Here is a 9597-nt window from a genome sequence, read left to right on the forward strand (position 1 = left end):
ATCCTGCGGAGGGTTTCGATTTTTTTTAAGATTTAAATTTACGTTTTCGCTGCGTTAATGTGCTAAAAACCCTTCAATGGCATCAGAGCTACTTGCAAAAAGTTTTTAATTCGTTTATGTATTTAACTGTTTTCGATATATGAGCATGTACGTGATTCGCCATGATTTGATGTTGATATAATATGCTTATATATGTTTGGTTTTGAATATATGATATTCATGTGAGTTGTATAATCATAAGATGATTATGTAATCTGTATATATACTGATATATACACGATTTATGTTTGTTCTAATTATGAGAATCATATTAGATACGGATTCTGAATTGGCTGCTGCAGATTTGCTGAAATCTGGGTCTTGTGTCCGATTTACGCAAACGGATACCATATTCCATAGGTAAACGAGCGTTTGAACAAAACTGATAGCCAAAGCTATTAATGACTCGTCTGTAAGGCGTTTGACGTCGTTTACTGCCCGTAAACAGTGATTCTTATTTTTCTGATTTGATTCTGATTTTTCTAATTTTTGTCATATTTTCTTTTTATGATTATATCATGGATAATATGATATGTTAAGATCAGATTATGTGTTTTAACATGCTTTTATGTGTTGTATGAGCATGGTGGATGGTTATGGCCTTTCGACCTTAGTGTAATGGTTTTGGTTTTGGTTTTAAAAACGACTTGCACGTCGTCAATCTTTGTAATCATAAATCTCGAATGTAACTCGAGTTATTCTTGTAAGTTCATTAGATTAGTTTTAATTTCAATCATGTAATGTAATTAAAGACTCAAGAAGGCTATCCAATGGAGGTGATACAAAGAAGAAGACGAGGCATACAAGAAGACTTATGTAATAAGTAGTTGTATTTATTTTCATCACCATATTAGATTGACCTTGATCTTTATCATGAGCTTGATAAAGATCACATAGGATGGGGCCATAACCAAACACATTTACTTTATTGCACTTTACATTTACTTGTTTATTTAATTTTATATATGAGATATATGCCTATGTTTACCATGCGATGATAGATTTAGGTGAACTTAAATCAATATAAGGCGTGCTCTAGAAAATCTAGAATATGAATCGTTTCTTGCCTTAACAATAAATATTATGAATACGATCATGAGATTCTTGTGTTTATGAAACATGTAATTGAATATGAATTTTCAATATTGAGAGAAAGGATGATTCTGTCAACAACAGATCTCTATCTGTAAGAAAGGGTTATTAAGTGACGCCTCTTGACAATGCTCCACCCGATCTGGGAATCATCTGATTATCGATTATTGATTTGAAATATTTAATTTAAAAGGAAGAATCTCTTTATAATATGATTATGATTGTAACGTAATATAATCCCTATAAAATTAAATAATATCAAGTAGTAATTGGCCAATGACACAACGGGTTTGTGTCGGTCATAGCCTTCCAACATGGTAGAAAGTGGTTCTTATTTTTAAATCATTGTCGTTTCATGCTACAGCCGAGGGCTTTGATTTCGAAATAAGAAATACTTGTCTATTACATAGAGATGTGTACATTGAATTAGAATCTAAAGGTCAGTACGTGCTACAGCCGTGGGCCGTTGGAGACTGATTCAATTGTACGAAATATTGGGTTACACTTGACTTAGAATGTTGAGTTTGTTGTGCCACAGCCGTGACTCAATTATTCAAGACGCTAAACTTATATTAGGGAATAACATAAGATGTAATTGACAAGAGTTGTCTGCCTATTGAACATCACATAACGTTTCGTGCCACAGCCGAGGTTGTGTGATGAAATGTAGGATCCCTATTCCCACTAGCATTATGAATGCTTAATTTTCACTTAAGGGATTGAAAAAATTATATAAAATAGTGGGAGACACTTATGAATAAAGACCCGATTCATATAGTGTTTTGAAATGAAATTGAATATTTGCTAAGTGTTGTTATGTGTTTATCATTTACAGATTTACTATATTCGTCATGTCTTCTGCACTATCACTCCGGAGCATACTAGATGCTCACAAGTTGACTAGTCCTAATTTAGCTGTTTGTTTTCACCGTAACAAGTTGGGGCACTGGAAGAGGAACTGCAAGGTTTACCTTGCATAATTGAAGAAGAAGGGTAGTGAGACTACCGCTTCTGATTCAGGCATATTCATGATCGAAGTTAATATGTCACTAGGTCAAATTTCTACTTGGGTATTATATACCGCCTGTGGTTCTCATATTTGCAATTCGTTGCAAGGACTAAAGGGAAGTTGGACTCTTGAAAAAGATGAGGTGATTCTACATATGGGCAATGGACCAAGGGTTGCGACCATATTTGTAGGATCATTTAGGTTACATATGCCTACAGGCAAGACTATTATTTTGAATAAATGTTATTACGTTCCCTCTATTGTGAGGAATGTTGTTTCTATTCCTATGTTGGATGTGGATGATTTTTCATTTATTATTAAGAATAATGAATGTTCTATCCTTAGAGATAATGTTCTTTTTGGACGTGGCATTTTAAATAATGGTCTGTATGTATGTGACGTAGAGCATGATTTACTTCAGATTGAACAAACTAATAAAAGAAAACGAGATGATGAAAATCTGACCTATTTATCTTCATATTCTGCACTCCATTCAAACTTTTGATTCTTTCTGGTTAACTTGGTCAATGGCGTGGCGATCTTCGAGAAATCCTTGACGAATCTTCTATAGTATCCGGCCAATCCTAGAAAACTTCGTACTTCCGTAGGAGTCTTTGGCCTCTCCCAACTCATAACTGCCTCAATCTTTGCCGGATCCACTTTAACTCCCTCATTTCCAATAACATGCCCCGAATATTGAACTTCCTTTAACCAAAACTCACATTTGGTAAACTTGGCGTACAACTTCTCTTGTCGGAGTATTTTCAATGCTATCCAGAGGTGCTGCTTATGTTCTTCTTCCGACTTAGAATAAATAAGGATGTCATCAATGAATACCACGACAAATTTGTCCAAATACTTCTTAAATACTCGATTCATCAGATCCATAAATGCGGCCGGAGCGTTGGTCAATCTAAACGGCATTACTAGGAATTCATAATGCCCATATCTGGTCCTGAATGCGGTCTTAGGAATATCTTCTTCTTTGATCTTTAATTGATAGTATCCCGATCTCAAATCAATCTTCGAAAAGCATTTTGCTCCCTTCAACTGATCAAAAAGGTCATCTATCCTTGGTAGCGGGTAGCAGTTCTTGATCGTCACCTTATTCAACTCCCGGTAATCTATGCATAGACGCATACTCCCATCTTTCTTCTTTACAAACAGAACAGGTGCTCCCCATGGCGACGTACTTGGTCATATCACTCCTTTATCCAATAATTCTTGTAGCTGGCTCGCCAACTCTTTCATTTCTGCTGGTGCCATCCTATACGGGGCCTTTGAAACTGGTTCCGTGCCTGGAGCAAGGTTGATCTCGAACTCAATTTGTCGATCTGGTGGTAAGCCTGGTAGTTCATCGGGAAACACATCGGGGAACTCGCTAACTACAGGAATATCTTCCATGCTGAGGTTGCCTCTCTCTGAATCCACTACATATGCCAGGAACGACTCATAACCTTTTCTAAGTAACTTCTTAGCCTGAACAATTGTAAGAAATAGTTGTTCTTGCCTTTGCCCCTTAAATACTACCTTCTCTCCACTCTTCGTCTTTAAATACACTCTCTTGGTCTTACAATTTATCTGAGCGCTATTCTCTCCTAACCAATCCATTCCTAAAATTATATCAAACTCTCCTAACTTGAAGAGTATCAAGTCAGCTGAGTACTTATACCCCGAAATATCAATCTCACACTTTGGACAAAATTGATTCACAGGAATCTTCTCTTGGTTCGCAATTACCATATTTACTACCTCACTCATAACCATTTTATCACATTGGAGCTTATCAACAAAAGATTCTGATATGAAAGATCTTGTTGCTCTCGAATCAATCAATACTTTAGCTTTGACATTATTGAGTAAAAGTGTACCTGCTATCACCTCCGAATTCTGTACAGCATCCTTCATCTTCAAATCAAATGTCCTTGCTGTTGCTTGTGGGGTTGGTGTAGGTGGTGGAGGTAATGCCAATACCTCAGCTGGCACGCTTGCACTGGTACTTGCCACGTTCATCAGAGCTTTGACTGGTCCGGTTGCCTTACACTCCCTAGCCATGTGTCCAGTCTTCCCACACTTGTAGCACGTAACTCCTGGCTTCGGCATCTTGCACTCATTTGCCAAATGTCCCTTCTGATTGCACCTATAACAGGTCATGCTCAGCTTATTGCATACTCCGGGGTGCCTTCTTCCACAGTGCTTGCATTCTGGTCTCTGGAACCTGTTTTCTCCAACTTGCCCTTGGCTTGCCTGGTTGTTTCCTTTTTATTCTTGCCTTTTGCCCAAATTTCCCTTCTTTTGAAAATTTCCGCCCTTCTGGAAACCAATCCTCTTTATATTCCGATCTTGCGAACTTCCGGCTTCAGACTTTTCTCCATAAAATGGAACCTTCCTCTTCTTGTTATCCCTCTCTTTCCTTGACTGCATCCCATTATTCTCAATCAGAGCAGCTTTCTGTACTACTCCCGCATAAGTTTCAAGCTCAAACATAGCCACCCTATCTCTGATCCAAGGCTCCAATCCTTGCTGAAATTTCTTTGCTTTTTCCTCCTCAGTGCTGGTATACTTTGTCACAAACCTTGACAACTCAGTGAACTTCTTCTCATACTCCAATACAGTCATGTTCCCTTGCTTCAACTCAAGAAATTTTAGCTCCATCTGATTCTGCATGTACTTAGGGTAATACTTGTCCAGAAATAACTTCTTAAATCTCTCCCAAGAAATCTGCTGAGTGACTTCCATAGCCTTTACTGATTCCCACCAATAGATGACTTCTCCCTTCAAGAAGTAAGTAGCATACGACGTCTTCTGATCGTCTCCTAAATGTACCAACTCAAAATCCCTTTCCATCTCCTTGATCCATGTGTTAGCTATCACTGGATCAGTGGTATCATGAAATACAGGTGGATTCACATTCTGAAAAGCCTTGAAAGTGACAATTTGTCTAGGTGGTACTGGTGGTTCAGGTGGTTGGTGTGGCTCACGGTTATCTTGGTTTTCAATTCGTTGTTGAAGAGTTAGTTGTTGTTGAGCTATAGAATTGGTTTGCTGTTGCAAGGTTTCCAGTAGTTGAAGAATATTTGGTTCTGTGGTGGACGGTGGTGGTTGGGTTCTTCTTTTTGGGAGGCATGATCCTGAAATAAGAGTTGTGTCAAAACAGATATGAATGATAAAATGATTCGAGGGTATCGCATGGCATTCTCATTTACATATGGGTTCAAGTTTCCAAATTAAGCAGATATGATGATAAAAACATAAAATAACAGTTGAGAGCGAATGGAACAATAGCACATAATTATTGAAATTTTAAAGGTCACAATACATAGGATTGGGACAAAGTCTGATTCTAGGAATAACAGGCTTATTTAAAGGAAACAACGGAAACAACTGGGGATTCCATAGAGTTTGATAGTACAACAACATGAAAGGTAAATGGAAAGAACAAAGGTTCCACTCCATCTGAACGAGGCTTCGTAGTCTTTTCGTCTCGAAGCGTCTTCACAATGCTCTGGAGCTCATCCGCCACCATCTGAATGACATACTGGCTGGTACGGTCCCGGTGTGCTGGCATCTCCTCAAGCTTAGTGTTGACTAAACCAAGGTCTCAAGTCTCGCAGTCATCTGCTCCTTGGGCTTCCCTTCGTAGTTTCGGCTGTCCGGACACACGTTCTTCAATCGGTCTATCAGTCGGTCGTACTTGCCCTGAAGCATGTCGAACTCGCGCCTCAACTCAGCATACACGGAGAAAGCAATAGTGTCGTCCGACCCAGAGGATGACGAGGAATGCGCCCTTTGCTGACAACCAATAAGAGGAGTATTAATAATAATTTACTTAACCTACTCTCTCGCATAATATCTATAACCTACACACAAATCCTATAACCTATTTGGGCTGTCCAGGTACTCTAAACCGTAGCTCTGATACCAAAACCTGTCACACCCCCAACTTAAAGAGCAAAATAAATATAGCTATTACATCATTTTAATGAAGAATACACAACCAAATCCAAGATCTTACAGTTTAGGGTTTGGAACAACCCAACACTACCAACTATTACATCTGATTACAAATACCGAGTCCTCACACAACTATTATTACTTATTCTACCCGAGCTCGAACATAAGCATCAGCATCACAGGTCTTACGGGCAGTCTGCTTGAATCTAACCATAACTGCTAGCTGTAATATCAGGGTAAAGCAAGGAGTGAGCCAAATGCTCAACAAGTGCTAACAATACGATACAAAACATAAATTGAGATATACTTTTAAGAATGACAATGGAAAGACATAACTAATGATAACGAGAGATAAAACTATGTGAGATGGCATCATTTTGCTTGCATCAAAACAATTTTAAAATCATGTCTTAATCAAAATCATTTTATCACGCTACGGATTACAGCCGGTGATCAGCCGCGAAGTAATCCCGAACCTCGCTGGGTTCTAAAACATTAACGGGAATCCCTAGGCAACTTTTAAGCCTAATATAAGTGTGGAAATGACTCGCGTCTCAGTACAGATCCACTATTCAATAAAACATTTATCCCCCTTTGGGACTGAAAACCCACATTTTATTTATTTTAAAAGCTGATGCCGAATTGTAACAAAATCTCTTTTAACAGTAAATATTTTTATTAAGGGATTATAGATCAACTCGAAACATGGGAAATATGGTACTAAATCTCAGGGCCATGATTCACAAAACTTTACTCTATTGGGGTAACCAAAAGGGTTTTCATATGTCAGAATTTGGACAGGAAAATATGGTGAGACTAATGGATAATATGAAGGGGTAATGCCAAACTGGGCTCAAAACAATGGTTTCTCGTCAAGGTACAGGTGTTGGATCATTAAGAAGATAAGCTTCACGAATACTGTGGGTGTTAAGGTAATGATCTCTAGCTCAGGATGTATATATATATCAGAATTGTCAAACTTTAGGATATAAAAGAGGGTATCAATCAATGAGGAATCATGTTGGTAAGTTTCTGACTATCAGAGTTCAAGGTAAGGTTCTATATGGGTTCAAGTATCAGGATGAGATATCAATACTTATGAATCATCAGCATGTTAATCAAGAGGATCGATCAAGTAATATAACAACTCTTTATTTTATCATGGCATTTAACTATCATGAAAAGACTTTTGAACTACTTGCAATACATACTCGAGGGTTCATGGCATTTCTATATAATTCAAAGATAAGCGAGAGATACGCTTGATTTAAACATATCAAAATGACTCAGGATGATTGCATCGATATATATGAACTGTTTATAGGAAATATGAAGGTCAAGTTGAATCACTTGCCTTGAGATAGGCTGGTCTGGTCTGACTGGTAGGAGCAACTGGAGCTTCACTCGACTTTTATGGCAAGTTTTCTCTCGTCTCGAGATCCTACATAAATAATAATATTTCTCATTATAATATATTCTTACCATCTTAACCTATTTACAACCTGAAATTAAATATGGATGACACTTAGGCCTATACGCACCTAATTTATATCCACCTTTATATTTCAAATGTACACACGTAGCCACATAATCACATATCGTATATTAATATCAAATAACACCATATATACCATAATGCAACACTAGGCTTGGATGATCTCGACTCACCACTTAAGTCACTTGGTCGCTAAACTAGACAAAGTCTTCAAATTTTGGCTCCCTAACTTGATGTGCCTTTCCTAAATTATCCAAAACCTATTGACCCTCACTTGTGCCTTTTGCTCTACTGACTTTATACTATCTTACAACTATGGTGGTCGACCTAATACTCACTTCTAAGTGTTCTAAAACTACGTGATAAGTGATAGTGCTCACTGGTGCAAATTTCAGAATGACAACTATAGTTTCTTGAATGCATTAGGCACTCTTAAACTACAAGTTTTCCTTCAAAACTTTTACACAAGACTCTCCTGACCTAAGGGCATCTCACAAGCTTGATGTGGCTCAAGGGCCTGGCTTGGGCCTTCTTGGGCCTAAGCTAAAAGTTCAAGGTTCCCCTGCTTTTCTGGGCAGAAAATGCCCTGGCTTGAATTAACTTGTGACACATGGTTCTAACTCATATCCTATGAACTATGGTTGGAAAAACTTCTCTGACACTCCCTCTAACTAAGGCCCAATTGGGCCTAATGAGGGCCTACCCATGACATGGTCAAATCTCCCTATTTCTAAATTGCAACAAAACTGTCCCCTGCTGGACAGATTTTGTTATTCTACTTGTGCACCTAACCAAATGACTTGCAAACCTCCAACCAACTCCTAAAACCTTTTGTATACTCCCAATACTAACTTCTGGTGGCTTGGGCCTCAAAGTGCACATCAATGACATGGTCAAAACTCACTCTAAACCTCAGGGTACTAAACTAATTTTCTGCAGAAACTATAACTCTCATTTTCCAAGGTTTTGACTTGACAAACTCAACTAACAACAACTCAATACTTAAACCAAGACTTATACATGATAATCTACTGAAATAACTCCCTTATTCTCAAAATAACCTTGGGTGAGATCATCCATGCCCAAAAACAATAACATGCAACTAAATATATAACATGCAACTCATGGAAAGCACATAACAAGATTTCGGCTAGACATAAAGTTTTAAATGCTTGCAAAATCGACTTGCACCTAATACTCATCCTTAATAATCATGAAATATAACTTCTTTTAAGTATTAATAAGAAATTTATCATGGAAACAATCTATTTTAAGCACACCTATTTCGTATTTATAGATTTTTAAACATAACAACATGATTTCGAAAAGAATAGCATGCAAAACATGGTTGATCATCATTTTAATGTCTTAAAACTAGCATGCATGGCTAAACATATATATATAATGAAATTTCAGTAGCATGCAAAGAATTTTAAAGCATGATATCTCCATAAAATACTTAGTGAGCACATATACATAATATATCTCATAGAGAGCTCTTGAATTCACAAGAATCAAGAGTTTCTCTTTGGAGATCACATAAGAACTACACATGCATCCATGGAACTTCAACTTCCAAGTCTCAAAACACTTGGAAAGGATATAAGATGAATGTAGGTAAAAGATTTACACTTGGGAAGATGAAGAATGAATTGAAAAATGGAAGGGGGTGGGGGATTTGGCCTTCGGCCGAGAGCAAGGTGGGAGGGGGAAAAGAGAGAAAATTTGTGGTGTGTTGGAGTGTGGAATGAGTGGAATGATTTCTCCCACTTTGATTTTTTTGTTTTATGCTTTTTGGTTGACAAATAATGAGTGGAAGTGAGAACTTACAAAAATATCCTTTAGCTAAAGTTAGGTCATTTTGCATGCAAGGCTAATGTAGTAATTTGGTAATAATCAAATGAGTTAGTGGGGTTGGAAAAGTCTTATTTGCCCTTTGAGAGAATAGAAGGGTGATTTGCATGCATGGTCTCTTATGTAATTTGATAATTATGATAACTAAAATTTA

Source organism: Apium graveolens, chromosome 2 (genome assembly GCF_009905375.1).
Source record: "Apium graveolens cultivar Ventura chromosome 2, ASM990537v1, whole genome shotgun sequence".
NCBI lineage: Eukaryota > Viridiplantae > Streptophyta > Magnoliopsida > Apiales > Apiaceae > Apium > Apium graveolens.